The 18,490-nt window shown below is 32.9% G+C and overlaps 1 long non-coding RNA gene across 9 annotated transcripts; it reads right to left on the bottom strand.

The window, feature by feature from the left end:
- Positions 1–935: 935 nt before the first annotated feature.
- On the bottom strand, positions 936–3,561 carry LOC145582189 (uncharacterized). 9 transcript variants are annotated; one of them, XR_014099824.1, is made up of 7 exons: positions 3,396–3,561; positions 2,994–3,116; positions 2,368–2,698; positions 2,059–2,105; positions 1,853–1,914; positions 1,375–1,552; positions 936–1,286 (listed from the first exon to the last, which is right to left on the bottom strand). It is a non-coding gene; the product is annotated as an uncharacterized LOC145582189 (long non-coding RNA). The 9 variants fall into 9 exon arrangements; XR_014099817.1 differs by having other exon boundaries at positions 1,375–1,914; positions 2,368–2,405; positions 2,564–2,698; XR_014099820.1 differs by lacking the exon at positions 1,853–1,914 and having other exon boundaries at positions 1,375–1,568; positions 2,368–2,405; positions 2,564–2,698.
- Positions 3,562–18,490: the final 14,929 nt, after the last annotated feature.

The following is an 18,490-nucleotide window of genomic DNA, read 5'->3' as shown; positions in this document are numbered from 1 at the left end:
TCAGCTCAGCTCAGTTCAGTTCAGTTCTGAGTTCAGTCAATGAGAACAGGCCCTAATAGACTTGATTAATGTTTTGTAATCATGATACATGTGAAAATTGCTTGAATACCTCTACTTGGTCATTCTAAAGAGCAAATTCTCTATCAGATAGATATTTCATTTGCATTTATATAGTCTTCAAAAATATAAATAATTTACAATAGATATAGTTAATTAATATCATTTCAGTATATATAATTTCATTTCAACCAAAATAAGGTTTTCATTTACGTTGCCTACAACTGAAAGGGCTCTCTAAGCATGGCTAATTATGGAGTGTATCGCCCACGTTAACTACCCTGGTTATAAAGAAAAGAAGCAAATTCATCCTGGTAGGGTACTTGGGTCGGATTCAATGAATTATTCGGGTCAGATCGAGTCTATTTCAAAATTAAATCATACTAAATTATTATTGTGTCCATACAAGTCGATATCTAAGTCATTTTTTTTTTTTTTGTGTTATATCAAATCAGATTAGTCAAGTCTATTTTCACACCTCCACCCCAACTAATTTTTATGTTTCAACCTACAAAAATTAAAATAAGAAGAAAATGTAACAATATACTACAAATCCCATGATTTTTGGACGCTTTGAGCTACTACAAATATCATTGTTTCTCGACGCTTTTTTACCATATTTTTGACACTTAAAAGCGTTGAAAAATAATTTCTCGACGCTTTATAAAGCGTCGAGAATTTCGCCGGCGAGACTTCTTAACACTTAAAAGCGTCGAAAATCTCAACACTTTATATCCTCCATGTTATGTGTTCGACGCTTTACGGCGTCATTTATTGACATTAAAAGCGTCGACATTATTTTCCCTCTTAAAAAAATTGAATAATTAAATTATTACTAGGAAAATAATCAAAATATACCAAAAATAATCTAGATAAAATATGCTAAAAAATCAAATATTTAGATATAGTTAATTACCAAAATTACATTTCTAAAGTTAAATTATTCATAATTCTTATATTAACTGCATACACCAATAAACAAATCAAAATTACATGTAATATGCTTATCTCTACTATAATATGTCTAGATTAAACAAAAAAAAAGAAGAAGACTACTATCATTTTATATATTTTGCAGCTTCTTTCCTATGCAAGTGTGTAGCTGATCTGGTAGGACATTCTTAGTGGAATAACTTGACACCGCAATGCTTTTGTAGATATTACTTGACTAGATATTAAGGCAGCCTCCTTTCACGACTCGGATCAACACGTGATACTCTGCTCCATAGCTGCAAGAAGTTTTACTAAACATCAAAACAACTAGTGAAATTACAAGGGCTACAAGGTTTAGAAGTATACATTGTACGGGTTTTTTACCTGTTCAAGAGTTGAGACCTATGCATTTTCATGAATCCAGCTCTTAAGCTTAGCTAGGTTGGGTGGCCTCTTGTGTCTATGCATTCGCACTAACAAGCAATCCAAGAGGTAAAGGATAAATCACCCATACATTTACCCAAGTTTTTAGTCCCAATTCTCTGAGCTGGATTTGGCTTTCCTGCAAAACAACCCTTCTAAAATGCAAATTAACCCTGCCATTAATAAATCATTACATAACACAAGCAATTGAAGAGTGAGCACATCTAAACTTGCATATAAAGACAGAAAAAACTAAACTTTTACACAAAAAATTATGAGGTTAATAAGTTGGTTTACATCTAAAATATCATGCTTAGATTATTTAATGTCCTTCCTTAACATGCTTGGATTCAAGGGAATAAAGTGGCAAGACCAAAGGACTAGTACCAGCAAGCAGAACCACATATTGAAAGAGTGCATTAAAGTGGAAGTGCTCTACCAGACAAGGAGACGTAAAAACACATTTGGGTGATTGTAAACGTAGGCAGGCAGACAAAAAGACTGCATATTGTAATGAGAGCAAACATAGGTCAATATTTATCAAATTTAGTTGAACAAGGTAGAGAAAAAACTAACAGAAACCGTGCTTGATACAGTTTAAAATAGTAGATTAAACAAACGAAGAACAACCAGTGCATTACTCACCTCTATAGGATACAGGTGGCAAATACATTGTACTCCAACCTCATGAACTGCAATGAAGGCTAAAAGTTGTCAAGAAATAAAGAAGGCCGCAACATCACTAATAATAATTATCTAGACGGAACAGAGATCAATAAAATTCTAACTGGGCTATAATGAATGTGGAAAAGACTAAGGTCAAACCCACTACAAGACCATCACCAATAATATCAAGTTGAAATATAAAATATACACCTACATACAAGGTGTACGACCAAATGCTTGAAAGAAAAACTATAAACCTAAAACAAAATAGCAAAAATCAATTGTTACCTTAATACTATGAGCAGGTTCATGAAGCTCCTAGTTGACTGTTCAATTGCCAAATATAGTCAATACGGAGTATATAAATTCGATTCCACACATATTAGTGTTATTGCAATTATATAACCAAAATTCATAAGATAACATTTGAATAAAATATATAACATCGAAAACAAAAATATATGATCGCAGAGCATATCTTCACCTTAAAAATCATAGGTGATTTTGCAGCATTATTACACTTGATCCTAAAAATCATAGGTGATTTCAACAGACCAATGCAAGAGCAAAAATATATAATCCGCTAATTGCAGAGCATCTCTTCACCATAAAGATTGATCTATATGAAAACAATTATAGCAGATTTTGCACAAAATAAATTAATATAAAAAATTATACAAAATATATCAAAATCAAAATATAATCCTGCTACTAAACCAGATTTTATCAAAAAAAAATCCAAATGTTTTATTAAACAGTAAATTTACCCGATTGAATTATCAATTAATTAACAACAAAGTTCTTAAACACTAAATCACCCAAACAAATAAAATTAAACCAAAATCATAAAAAATCGATGAAATTTATACTCAAATATTAGGGAAAAAAATAAATTTAAAGAAGAGAGAATATACTCGTATGTACTGGTGATAATTAGCTTCATGACATCCAGGTTAGTGCGTGAAAAGTTCACGAACAATCACAATCCATCATTGCTTTTTCCATTTCTTCATCATCCATGATATATTAGGCGAGATCTGTAAAAAAAAAATTGAAAAAGATGTAAGAAATCAACAACCTAAATCAGAGTCATTGATAAATAAGAGAAATAAAAACCCCTTGATAAACACAGATTAGGGAAAACCTCAAAATAGCCAAATTAAAATACAAAACTATACAATTATACAATTATACCAGAAAACAAATCAAAACGAGTGAAGTTAGGAGTAATATACATAACATAGAAGACTAACATAAATGGATTGTCGATTGACTTCAATTAGACAAAGAAAACGAGATGTGGAGAAAAATTAAACCTGCAAATCTACGATAATGCCTACTTGTCTTGAGGATTTCAGATCTTGTGATCATACGAAGTAAAAAATATTCATTAACCATAATTTGGAAGCAAAGAATGGAAATTTGATGAGTGAGACTAGAGACTCGTAAGAGAGAGTAGAGGAGAGAAAAGATGTGAGGGTGGTGGTTGAATTGAAGGATTTAAAGAGGATAACCCTAAAACGCTGGCTATAAGGTATATCACGTGCAAGGTACGTGACTATATTTATTTTCTCGACGCGTAATGCTGACGAGAAAGTCAAATGACACTTAAAAGCGTCGTTGAAGCATGGAATCCTAAATTTAACTATGACGGTCTTTCATAGTGTCGAGGGTATAGCGTCGAGATTATATGCATTTTATAGTAGTCCCGTTGGCCTCTTAACGTCAACATGAAATTGTAAACTCTGTGTTTAATCCACGCATTTTCTAGTCTAGAAATTTATGTATAATGAAAAGCGTCGAATATTCTACATGCGTTGCACGTGACCATAATTTTCAGCCCACATCTTCAATTTTATTCAAAACTAAACCGCCCTTCTACACAAAATAACCCTTGTAAAGTGTGTAAACTCTCTGATTCACAACTAACCCTAATTCGCCGTCAACCCTTCTCCAATCTTCACATTTCATCTCTGAAGACATCGAGATTCAGTGAATTCGGCTAAAAAACTGTGAAAATCGCATCTCTTCGTCAATATCACCAACTTCATTCATATTGTAGTAACATCCTTGCTGTTATCAATTAATTTTGCTGTTTTTTGCTTATATCTCACTGAAATTTCCTTTATTTATCTTGATATTTCGTTTCTTTTTGTTCAATTGAATCTAAATTTATTTTAATGTTGTGTTTTTATACCAATTATTTTTGCTTCTTTGGGGATTTGTTCGTTGAAATTGTGTTACAATGGGACAAATAAGTTTTCAATATGAAGCTCCTATGATGCTCCAATATCGTCTAATTATAAGAGGTATTGATTTTTTTTTCTCCTCTCAAGTTTACTGTTTTAGGATTTTTTAAGTCATTTATCTTAACTTCAAAATTTCCCGAATCTTGTTGTTTAAGTTGTTTCAGGTTCAATTTTTTCTCTTTTTTTTTCACTCATTTTCAATTTTATGTGTTATTAATAATATGAAGTCTGCATTTGTGTTTAATTCTAGACTTTAATTCGTAAAATTAGAAAAATTCCCAATTTTTGTTTTGTACTAACACCTTCAGTCTCCTCCGATCCACCTCTTGCACAGCGCACGACTTTCGACGCTGCTTTGGTACTGTATCTTGGGGTTATTAATTCAGATATATTGAGTCAAATTTATCATTTTAGTTATCTCATAATTGTTCTGGTAGTCAGATCCTTTGTTTTCGTAATCTTTGTAACTTAACTAGTACCTAGATCTTCCCTCTTCTTTCTCGATCTGTTGGGTGTTTAGTTATTATCTCTGAAATTGTGTAGATTAGGCTTGAATTTTATGGGATTTAACTAATCAGGTGGTTGTTAGTTGAATCTTTTGAAGCTGAGGTGAAAAGGCTTGGGGTGGGTAAGGTGAGCTTGATATAGTGGGAAAATTGAGTTCTTTGGGAAGCAAGTGAATGGACTTGGGGCTCCAAATTCAACAAGCAGAAACAACTCTCGAAAAAAATAAGGTGGAATTTAAATATTGTACCATTTTACATGATTATTTAGAGTCTTAGAGATATATAAATGCATTATTTTACCGGTTTGTCTTAGCAATTAACTTGCATGAAAACTACTATTTATGGTTGAAATGCATTGTAATTGTTCAGAATTTAATTTAATTTTATTAAGCTTTATTTGTTCTACAAACTGCAGAAACACCATGTAGCTGATGCCCTTCTATCTAGTTTTAATTTTCGAGAAAATGCAAAGGTCCACTATGAAACAAATGGCTTACAGGTATCATTGGAATTAGTAGTGAACTTGTAGGCTGTATTATGTTGTATAGTGCAAGCATTCTTCAAGTAAGGTTTACTTGCAGAAAATTCACTTGCTTGTTTCTTGTAGATTTCTGTGTTTTCTATTTAAAAGATTATCTTTTGGCAGGAAGTACTCTCTTGTTTTGAAGTGTATTTATGCCTTTTTGGGTCGTCCCCTTCTGTTTCAAATTCTAGTGAGTTTATATTTATGTATGTTCCCGTGATGCACTTCCACACATTACATTGGATAATTGTGCTTAATGTTAATTTATTGAGGTTAAGTAGTTCTTATGTCTCTGCTCTCCTCAATCTGCTGTTCTTCATAATTGCCATTTTTTTATATGGATTCTTCGTTCCTAAATGGAATCACCTGTACTGGGTGTTGGGTCTGTGTTTTCAGAGAACGTATATTCTATGTTTTTTGGCATATGGCTCCCTAATGTTACTAATTTTGGTTTACTATTGTATTTAGATTCTTTTGGTGATGTCTTGATGCAAATGCTGAACTGTGGTGCAGGGTCAAGATTATGTGGACATCCATGCATGAATACTGAGAAGCAGTAGAAAAAGCTAAGGTTGACATCAAACAGTACAAGATTACAACTTTACAAGGATGGAAGAAAGATATGTTTTAGCTATGTAAAGATTTTGTATTGGTGTCTCAAAATGTGTTCCACTACAAGTCTACACCTAGTCACGAAAGAAGTATAAGTAGAAATTATATTTGTTGTAATAGAAAACTCATTATTACTTTGTACTACTATACACATATACTATAATGTATTTTTATGCAATAATATATATATATATATATATATATATATATATATATATATATATATATATATATATATATATATATATATATATATATATAAATAGTCTAATTTTGATGTATACTAGCTAGTAATAATTTTCAATGTGAAATAAATATATTTTTCGGTAAATTTATTCTTAATATATTTTTTAAAGAGTATAAACAAGAAAAAGCGTCCCTAACTTGGAAAATATAAACTGAAAAAAGTGTCACCAAAATATTAAATATCATACATATGAAACTCTAGACACTAAAAAACGTCGCTAGTTTTAAGGTTTTAGACACAAAAAAGCGTCGCTTAAGCTAAGAAAGTGCGCCAACTATTGCAAATCACGACGCTTAGTATAAAAATTTGGACACAATATAGTGTCGAGATTTGCAACGCTTTTTTATGGCCCCTGATTTTCTCGACTCACTTTTTTTCGACTCTTTTTTGCGTCGAAAAAAAGCTTAAGGCGTCTCAAAAACAAGTTAAATATCATCTTCTCGAAAGAAGGACAATAATCAAACTTTATTAAAAAGTAATTTTTTTTGCATTGTTTTTATTCATTATAATACGTTTGTCAATACATATTTTATATAACTATTAATATATATTTTTTTTATCTTTATTAAAAATTACATACACAAAAAAAGAAAAAAAAATAAAAAAAATAAAAAATTATATGATATAAGTCTATATTAAGATTGTATTTTTCCCAAGTTATAGATTGCCTTTCTCTGTTTTTTTGGTTGACATCATTTGACTTTTACACTATTTACAAGCTATACTTAGACTAGCTTTTGTGATTTATAGTTTTGATAAAAAAAAAATAGTTAGGTGGATCTTATTTTGAATCGTCCCAATGCATATTCTATTAATATCCATCTTTTATAAATTTTCAATGTTTTTAATTAGAGATATTAATCGTTAAAATTGTGCATTGATATGCGTAATTCTTTTCTTCGTGTTTAAATAAATGAATCATTATCTTTTTCCGACTATGCTTAAATAAATGAAATGTTTGCTTTTTTTAGTAACTTCTCTCTATTTTTTTCAATAATATTCTTTCTACTTTTTAATAAACATTTTACAGTATGAAAACAACTATATCAACTAAAAAAAAAAAAGAGCTACTATATGATAAAAATTGTAAAATTCCAAACGTTATGATTAAAATGAAAATTCTAAGAAATGAAAATTCTAAGAAAAATGAGTTGATATCATCACATATGTCAGGCTTAAAGAATATGATATCACTGGTGACATATCATAATTTGTTCTATTAAGACTTTACTAGTACGATCAATATATTTATGTTATTAATAGTATTCAAGACGTACTATTTTAAAGACTTAACTAATTACTTAATTTTTTAATTAAATATACTTTGTAAAAGACTTGACTAAACGTCTAAGCATAGGTTAATTGATCATTAGTATTATATAAATACAAATAATGAACAGAAAAACATAATTTAAGGATCTTGAGAAAAGTGAAACTTTTTGGGTATTGGCCTAGTCCTTACAGTAGAAGAGTGGAAATAGCACTCAAATTGAAAGGAATTGAGTATGAATATGTAGAGGAAGATCTACAAAACAAGAGTGAAGAGCTTCTTAAATATAACCCGATTAACAAGAAGATTCCGGTGCTTGTTCACAACGGAAAGGCGGTTGTCGAGTCGCTGGTTATCTTGGAGTATATCGAAGAAACATGGAAGGGTAACCCTATATTACCCAGTGACTCTTATGAGAGATCTCAAGCACGTTATTGGTCTAAGGTTATTGATGATAAGGTATGGTCTTAATTCATAAACTCGATAAGTCGCGTGTGATACACGACATAAAAAATTTATTGAAATAAATATATATTTTATATATGTCTCTCATATGAAATAAATTATAAAAAATATAATCATTAATTGCCATTTGTAATGATATTTAGATCTTATTAATTTTGAAGAATACTAAAAAGTTAAGCAAATTATGTAATACAGAGTACTCTTTAACCGAGAGTAATTATATTTTGAAGTCAGATAGTCACTCATAAATTCATAATATAAAATATGGAGTATAATAATAATAAGGAAATTTTTACTTTTACCACCTCCAAAAAACGACTTAATTGATTTTACCACCTCCATAAAAAAAAGATTTATTTTACCACCAACAAAATTTCCGAAAATTCGATTTTATCACCAACTAACGGATTCCGTCCATGAACCCGTTAGTAGGGCCCACCATTTTGACGTTTCTTCTTCATCTTCCTCGATCTTCCATGTCAACCAACCAGCAACGAAATCAACTACCTCGGTTGTCGAAATTTCGTGTGGGGCTAAGGAGGGGCCGGGATTTGGTGTTTGGGTTAGGGAGGTGGTCGGAATTAGGTGGTGGCTAGGGTTTTAGGAGTGCGGAATTTGGTGGTGGCTAGGGTTTTAAGAGTGGTCGGAATTAGGAGGGGCTTTATGGGTGGTCGGAATTTGGTGACTAGGGTTTTGAGGTCGGAAATTGGTGGAAAGGGGGTCCAAATTCGGTGTGGTGGCTGTGGTTGTGCAGTGCGGTGCGGTGGTCGTTGTGTGGCCAATAGGTGGTGGGGGCCGGTAGCGGTTAGGTGGTGGGGCTGGTCGTAGCGGCGTCGCACCACCAGCCCCAAGCCACCTGAACCCACCACCTCCCTTTCGCGCAACCCTGTCGCCCCCGAAAACAACGAAACCCAAAACCCTCGTTCCCCAAAACGGCCACGAATGGCCGACATCGGCCGGTTTTGGGGCTTAGTGGCCTTAACCGGCCGATTTCGGCCTTTTAAGGCCGGATTCGTGGCCGTTTAGGGGGGACGAGGGTTTTGGGTTTGGGTGTTTTTGGGGGCGGTATGGTTGCGGGAAAGGGAGGGGGAGGGTTCAGGTGGGTTGGGGCCGGTGGTGGTTTCGGGGAGGGCTATGGTGAGTTGGGGGGAAGGCGGCGGTGGCGCGGGGGTGGCGCTGTGGTGGTGGCTGGGGTAGTTTTAGGTTTTTTTGTTTTTTTTTTATTTTAATATCTCTTTTTTTTAACAAATAAAATGCTGACACGTGTCACTATGGGCCAATAATATGGCGACACGTGTGCAAGGTAGGCCCCACTAACGGATTTATGGATGGAATCCGTTAGTTGAAGGTGATTGGTGGTAAAAGCCAACTTTTATTTTTTTTATGTGGTGGTAAAATAAATTTTTTTTTTATAGAGGTGGTAAAATCAATTAAGTCGTATTTTAGAGGTGGTAAAAGTCAAAATTCCCTAATAATAATAATATAATAATAATAATAATAGTAATGATAATAATTGTCTTCAAATATTGTAATAATTTAAGGTAAAAAAAATAAATAAAAATACAGCTTGACATGTGTACAATTTTAAAAAGTGATGATGTCAACGGTTGTTATTTTAGTATATTTATATAGATTGTCTTACTGTATCTCTTGTATTAAAAGTATCAATCAAAACGAATCTAATATGTACAGATATCATAAAATAATGTTTATCTTTACAAAAATTTTACCAAAGTAAAGATTGTATACTATGTGATTAATATAGACTAGCTTAATTTTAGTATAATGCACGGTTTTATCTTTTTATTAAGATTTACAACGGTTTATATATAAATCAATAATTTTCTTACAAATTATTCTCTTCTAAATTGTACGATAAAGTTCTGTAGTTTTAATTTTTATAATTCCCTTACTAGTAAATTTTACCAGTATGGTCGTATGTTATACAATATGAATATCTTATCGGCTTATCTTTTTTAAAAGTAATGGCTAAATGACTTATTGATTGGAGGAAAAAAAAAAAATTGCACTTCTTTGTTTCTTAACATAAAAGATGTGGAATATTTAGAATAGGAAGAGAAAATTATAGTGAACTAAAAATATCTCCTAAGATGCTTTGGCAAAAAAAAAAAAAAAAAAAAAAAAAAAAAAAAAAAAAAAAAAGTTGAAAAAAAAGTGGGAAATTTTTTGCTGGTTTTGACACATGTTACTTTTTATTCACCTTTGATATATAGTTATAGATAGACTAGTCTTGAACCCGTGCAATGCACGGCTATTTATTGTATTTTTATTTTTTATTTTCAAAAAAATAAACATTAATAAAATAATATGGGATTTCAACGAACATTATACATAATGGGTTCATATATATATTGTCTTGATATTGTTAACCGAGATATTATTTCAACATTATGGAGCAGATATTTTTTCATATTTGAGAATAGTAATCTTGATATTGTCTTCCATAAATCTCACAAAATTGGGCTAAAAAGATTTATATAAAAAAAAATACAAGAAATTTTAATTAAAATTAACACTACTAAATTTCTCATCAATTTTGAGGAGTAGAGGAATAAACGATTAAAATAATCCTTCAAATCCAAAACTAAAACATTGTCAACAAACTTTAAGAATATACCAACTTTAAGAAGAAAAATTGAAAAGAAGGAAACCCGAGAAGTAGTTCGAATGGCAAATACTAAGTGGTCGTCAGTCCGTCACAACTAACTTGTAACTATTGGAATTCCCCAGAATTAGATGAACTAACCATTAGGATTTGAATACAACATTGAAAGAGAAACATAATAATGAACTTACTTAAAACAGTTGGGAAGAAATTTAATTAAAGACAAATTTGACTAAATTTCAACTATAATTGTCATGAGCAATTAAAAAATATAATTTAAAATTTAAATTGAGAAAAAACCACTAATTCTAAAGAGGGGGGATTTGAGGAGAAAGAGGGTGATTTGTTGTAAAATAAAAATATGTTTAGATGAGAGGAAGAAGATTAAAAGAAGATAGGGGAAACTACCCTCATGAAACAACATGATACTATGATAGAGAGAACTTTTTTTTTTTAAAAAAAAAGGTAAATTGGAAAAAAAAATATCAAAGCTAAAAAACGAAAAAAATAATGGAATGTAAATATGGCATCGTGGCACTCTAATTTGTTTGCAAAAGTTCATGTTATTAAATTGAAGTATTGATATTGATATTGATATTGATATTGATTAAAATCTAATGATAATCCTACGCATGTATTTCGAAAAGACATGATTAAAAGATTTAAAAATTTGGATGTAAGAGATGTTTTATTGAATTTCTGTTGTAATAATTTTATTTATTTATCTTATGAAAAAAATTATTTTCTTGAATAGGCATGATTAGGGAATTGGGGTAGAAGAGTTGTTTGATTGAATTTTGTTGTAAATTTTTTTTTTTGATGAAAATATTATTTTGATGAATAAGCATGATTAGGATTTGGATTGAAGAGATGTATGATTGTAATTTTTTTTTTTTTTTTTTGGTAATTAAAAAAAATTATTTTAAAACAGGAAAATAGGAAGAGGACAAGTGTCCTTCCAACTTCTTGTTTTAAAATAATAGGATTGATTAGTGAGATATAAAGGAGATAATACAAGTTTTTTTTTTTTTTTTTTTTTTTTTTTTTTTTTTTTTTTTTTTTTTTAATAAACCAACATTTATTAATTGGCAAACTTGTAATAAATAGGGCAGCTAACCGTATTATGCGCATGTTATAGGTAGCCATGTATCCATTTCTGAAATGAGATAAATGAGTAAATAAATATTTTTAGGAAAAATTGAAAATAATCCCACCTTTGCTCGACCTGTTCAAAACGAGCCCACCTTTGCGTATTTTGGGAACGAGCTCACCTTTGCCCTCTATAATCTCAAAACAAGCCCTTGACCGGTTTTTTAAGTTAGCAACCGGTTTTAGAAGGTGACTGTCACATGTCACCTTCTAATTGGTCCAATTTTTAAAAAAATAAATAAAAATAATTTTTTAAAAAAAACTTCTCTCCTCCCCCATATCCCAACCACTGCCACTACCGTCCATCCCCACTTCGGCTACCGCCCCTGCCCTTCCCCCCAGCCACCACCACTGCTGCCTCTCACCCCTCCGCCTACTGCCCTTGCCCTCCTCGCAGCGACAACCACCTTCATTCATCCTGAATCCCATCCGCAACCTCCCCTCATTCACCCTGAAACCCACTCGTAAAAACCTTTACCCACCCCTATCATGCTGGCTCGCCGCCCAAACTCACCCAAAAAACCACCAACCCACCCCCCTAACTTACCTCCACCACTCAAAAGTCCCACCTAAAGAACCCACTCAATTGGACCATTAATTGCTAATTGTTGCTGCTTGTGCGCCAAATTGGTGATTTGGAGGTTTGTAAATTGCTTGCAAGTGACTTGTGGTGCTGCTGCTGTTATTTGGTGCGTTATTGCGGCTTGCAGTTTGGCAGAGGTGATGTGTGCGATTCGGTGGTGGTGCTGGGCGAGTGCAGCAGGTGGGTTGTGGGTGTGAAGGTGCTGTGATTAATTGAGGGTGATGAAGGTCGGAGATGAGAGGTGACGTTGGTGGTTTATGTTGTTATTTGGTGGTGTATTGTTGCTGAGAAGGTGATGCGGTGACTTTGGTTGCGGTGAGGAGTGGTGCGAGGAGCAGGGGATGGTAGTGTTGGTGGTGGCAGGGAATGCACGTGGGAAGTGGGTGGTGAGGTGGAGGAGAAAGATTTTTCTAAAAAAAAAAACAAAAAAAAATTAACCTGCTCAATAGGTCATAGGTAAAAAGGCTTATTTTTCTAAAATATATGGACTCGTTCCCAATATTACAAAGGTGAGTTTGTTTTGAGCAGGTCGAGCAAAGATGAGATTATTTATTTCAATTTTTCCATATTATTAAGGGAATTAATATCCATATAATATTGTTTAAGGGTTCAAAATAAATAAATATGGTAGAAGATATAACTATCCGAACACTGTTATTTCAATGAGTTATCTCAAAATTTTTAAAGGTAGAGAAATAGCATAATACTAGGTTAGATCCCGTGCCATGCACGGTGATCTATAATTATATATACTACCTCCGTTTCGCATTATCTGCAACAAAGGAATATTTTATATCTCACAAATAATACCCCTTTGTTGCAGATAATGCGAAACGGAGGTAGTAGTTATATATTATTGATTGATAAGAGTCTGTTCACCTTATTTTCATTTATTTCAGGTGTAATAAGTTTAGATAAGTTCAGTTAAATTCAGATCAGGTTTAATAAGTTTTGATGAGGGTTACTTAAGTATAAATTACAACTAAAATAAGTTTTAATAAGGTTTAATAAGTTCAGATAACTTCAGATCAGTGAAAATCAGGTGAATAGAACACACCCTAAGTATTATAATCATATATTAGTTGAGGAATAATAAAAGTATGTGATAGGTTGATTTGTATTTGCATGAGTTTCTAATATACAACTAAAACAAAAGTAGGCAAAAAATTCAAGCAATCTTTTTTCTCGTTCTAAAATAAGTTATAAATTATTTTAAGAATATATTTTTGGGTTTGTAGTTGCCAAAACTTTTTTTAAAAGATTTGTGAAATCTTTTTATACTAATTAAAATAGATACTACATTAATATGGAATATGTATACAAAAATAAATTATTTTTATAAATGATTTGTTTCCTTAATAAGTATTTTTTTTAATAAGTATTTTTGTTTAATAATAAAATAAAATAACTAAGGACACACCAGGAGATGACACGTGTCATTGCTGGTGTGTCTTTTAGTATATAATATTGATTTAATAAGGTAAACTAAAAATAAAAACGAAGGATGTAATTATTTCGTATTTTATTTGTACGAGTATATTTTTTGACATAAAGGATGTTTATGTTTTAATTTGTGCTTTGGAAAGTTAAGTGCCATATATTGCAATATTAAATCTAACAAGACTCTATTTTAAAAAATTTATTATGAAAGTGTACCCTATTATGAATCCAACATAATCCATTTTATAATTTTTTCTTTATATAAAAATGAAAATATTTGGTTAAAATGTCAAGATGTTAGCCAATTATTAATAAAAATTTTAATTTTGACCACATTTTTCTTAGCTATATTTATTTATGATAATGAAGTATAATACTTCTATAAATATTGACATTTTTATTCCCAGTTAATGCCTTCCGCAAAACTGCATTCCTCGGTAAAGGAGAAGGAAGCGAAAAGGCAGTAAAAGAACTAGAATATTTGCTGGAAATTTTTGAAAATGAGATTAAAGGAAAGAAATTCTTTCGAGGAAATAACATTGGATTCTTGGACATTGTGGCAACAATGGTAGCTTTATGGATTCCATGCTTGCAAGAAGTTACAGCCAAAGAAGTGCTTACAATTGAGAAGTATCCATGCATATGCTCTTGGGCTAAAGATGTCTTAAGTTTTTTTTTTTTTTTTTGACAAGAAGTCCTAAAAAAGAAAAAAAAACACACTTAAACTAGAAGGACCAACTAAGAAAATGTCGACGACGAGCCTGAGTAGCCAACCGGTGAGCAGGGGCAACCCACTGACGAGGAACCTTGCGAAGTTTGCAGATAGAAAACTGCAAGACAGAAAGCCGAATCTCGTGAAGCAACCAGTGGCAAGAAATATCTCCGTCACCACCATCTCGCAGAAGAGAAAAAAGATTCGAACAATCAGAGTAGATAAGAAGACGACAGAAGCCTCGACGACCGGCAGCCCGAAGAGCCCACAAACATGCCTGTAATTCGGACTGAAGGGCGGAAGAGGAGTGACAGGCTCTCGAGCCACCTCCCAACACAGAATCTGAAAACACTTCCCTAAAAATCCAACCTGCTCCTGCACTAAGATTCTGAGCATTCCAGGCCCCATCAAAAAGAAGGCAAACGTCAAAGGCAGAGGAAAGGTCACCCTGTAGATAGCATGAATCAGAAGCTACCGAAGTAGTGAGAGATAAATTCCCTAACGAGCGGACAAGGGACCTGAACCCTTGCGCTAAAACACTCCTAGAGATCCAATCCTGCATCAAATGGAAAATCACGCCAGGAGACAACACTGCTTGCCTAAAAATCTTGTGGTTACGCGCAATCCAGACTGCCCAACAAAAGGATACAAATGAGACTAAACCGTCCCAATTTTGAGAGGAACGAAGCTCAGAGACCGTATCAACAAACCAATCAGTAAAAGGCTTTCCATGCAAAAGAGGAGATGAAAAGGCAAATGGAGCACAGGCCCAAAGATGAGAAGTGAATGAACAATCACGAAATAGATGGTCTGATGTTTCACGTTCTTGGTAACAGAACACACAAGTTGGATCAATCGGAATCCCTCGGAGATGCAGAGTCCCAGAGAGAGGCAGAGCATTGTGAAGTAATTTCCAACAAAAACACTGGAGTTTTGGTAGTAACGGCAACCCCCAAAAATGCTTCCACCAAGAGGCCGGAATTGTACCCGAGACCCCAGAAGACACCGAATAACTTAGCAACATTGCGTAAGCAGACTTAGTAGTGAAAGATCCATTCCTAGAAAACTTCCAGTAGACGAAATCGTCCATCGGCTGAAGAGGGCGATCTAAAGCCATGATGCGAAGTGTTGTAGAAGTATCAAAAAGCCGATGAACTAAAGTCGAATCCCACGCGTAAGAACGCGGATTAATAATAGAAGAAACATGTGTCGGAGGATCCGACACACCAGAACCATCACGAAAAAAAACAGGCCCCCCTGGGACCCAATCATCCACCAGTATCCGAACCTTAGAACCCGAACCAACTTTCCAAGCTATACCCCGATCAAGAGTGGACATGCCCGTTAAAAGGCTACGACAACCCCAAGAAGACCGAGGAATCGTCCGAGTCTTAAAAGAACCAAGGGAAGGATACTTAGCAGTAAGCAACCTCGAAACCAAGAGTTGGGGATGTTGATGAATGCGCCAACATTGCCGAGCGAGGAGCGCAGAGTTAAAGCTTTCCAATTGACGTATACCTAGACCTCCCAACCCTTTAGGCAAATGAAGAAGAGATTTCGAACGCATCGCTAAACCACGAGATTGAGAATCGGATTTCCACCAAAATCGAGCCAACAAGTTATCAATGCGAGAACAGACCGAAGGAGGAACTTTAAACACCGACAAAATATGATTGAAAGAAGCGACCAAAATCGAATTAATGATTACTAATTTAGCAGCTGAAGACAAACCAACAGCGGTAAAATCAGATAGTCGCTTAACCACTTTATCAATCAGAAAAGCCAAAGTCAGCCACCTTACTTCGACTGAACTCAACTGGTAACCCCAAATAAGAACCAAGAGAGGGCTTGCAATGAAGTTTCAGGCTACTAGAAAGATATTCCCGATAATCTTCCGGCGTATTCGGGCTAAACTTAACGAACGACTTTTGTAAGTTAATCACCTGCCCCGATAACCCGCAAAACTCAGTCAGGAGAGCCATAAGATTGTCACATGCTGTAGGAGACACCTGTAAAAACAACAAGGAGTCATCCGCGAAGAATAAATGAGAAATTGAGGGGGCACCCCTAGAAATACTAACACCCCGAATAAGAGAATCTCTTTCGGCCTTCCTAAGCATAGCAGAGAGGACTTCCATACAGAGGACAAACAAATAGGATGAAAGCGGATCCCCCTGACGAAGCCCACACTGAGGCTGGAAAGCTGGGGAAGGATTGCCATTGACTAGCACCTGATAAGAAACTGTCGAAACACATTGACTAATTATATGAATCCAATAAGGTGGAAAACCGTAAGCCTGTAGAACCCGAAGTAAAAAATCCCACCGAACCCGATCATAGGCTTTATTCATATCCAACTTGAGGGCTGCATAAAACCTCTTCTTGGCCTTTGAATTGTTGGCCTTTGATGTCTTAAGTTGTCCTATTATCAAAGAGAATCTGCCTCAAAAAGGAAAAATGCTAGCATTCTACCAAGCTCGACATGCTAGCTTAGCTAATATGAACCTAATGGCCACTAATTAATAAGAATGTCACTAATAATGGGCGTCAATTAGCTTTGGTTGTAGCACTTGTAAGCAACTAGGTATCGGAATATGGTATGAGTTTGAAATAAGAACTGAAATTGTACTTTGATTTTCTGAGTTTGAAATTTAATTAATTATAACATTTGTTGGTTTAATTCTAGAAAGATTTTTAAAGTATTGGTATGAGCTAAACCAACACTCCTCCCAGTTATTAAATCCTATACCTTTTTTTTTTTTTTTTTTTTTTTTTTTTTTTTTTGAAGTATATACCTTGGGTATTTATTATATATATATATACACTAGCTTATCTCCCGTGCGATGCACGGTTTAAATAATAAAACTAGTGTGTGACCCGGGCGATGCCTCGAGTTGTTGCTTTGAACACTTATAATTGAATAAATAGGTTCATTCTATATTATTCCATTTATTCATTATTTGTTTATTTATATAATAGTTTTTCATTTAACCTGCAAATAATTTATTTATGGAACAACTACTAATTATATAAACATGTCTTTTGTATATAATTTATAATTAATATGAAAATAAAGACATAATTATTATCAAAATAATTAAATAAATAAAATTAGTATATAAAAATAGTTAATATTTCTTGTTTGCATTACCTCATCGATGAGCATTATTAGCAAATAATAGAATAGATATTTTAAGAATCGCAGTCATTAAATGTATGTTCAGATGTTCAACCCATATATATATTTATGAATCAAGTATAAAAGCATTATTAATCAATATATGGGATGGTAAAACTTCTAATGCATATTTTTAGGTTGTGAGTTCAAATTTCAAGATAGACATTTTCATTAGAATATGCTCATATTTGAATGATGACATGGCAGAGTGCCACATGGCACATATATAAACGTTTTTAGAAACGCTTTTTAATATATAAGTATAGATTTGCTAATTTTGTTTGTTTTATTGAATTCAAATTGATTGTCCCAAGTAATTGATACTTTAGCCGCTTTATATTGTTCTTTTTTACTTGGGCAATTTGTCTCACAAAAAAAATTCAAAAGTAGGAAGAAGAATATAAATAGAAAAGAGTAATATTTTTAGTAAGCCTGAATAACAATGATAATATATTCTCAATTTTATATTACATAAAAAAAAAACATACAAAATCAACTACTTTGTAAATAATAAAGAGATCACTTTTAGTAAAAAAAAAAAAAAAGAAAAAAAGCAAAAAAAAAAAAAAAAAAGCACCAAGTTTCCTTATAATTTTGGTGTAGAATTCAATCCAATTCCATGCCCCTAGCCCAATCAATCCTAACATCCATTTGGTGTAGCTAAGCTAAGCGTTTGTTCCTTTTGATTCCATATCAATGATATACTTGGAGGCTTGAGTGCAACATCTACAACACTAAAATAAAAAAAAATTTAATAAAATTTACGGAGTATTTATTAATTTTATATAATACATTTGTTTTATGTTATACTTATAAGTTGTTTGGAGTTGTATGTATCATTCTTTGACTCT

The sequence above is a fragment of the Chenopodium album genome, chromosome 15, assembly GCF_948465745.1.
Source record: "Chenopodium album chromosome 15, dcCheAlbu1.1, whole genome shotgun sequence".
NCBI classification, from domain to species: domain Eukaryota; kingdom Viridiplantae; phylum Streptophyta; class Magnoliopsida; order Caryophyllales; family Amaranthaceae; genus Chenopodium; species Chenopodium album.
This window is presented reverse-complemented; position numbering and strand designations above follow the sequence as displayed.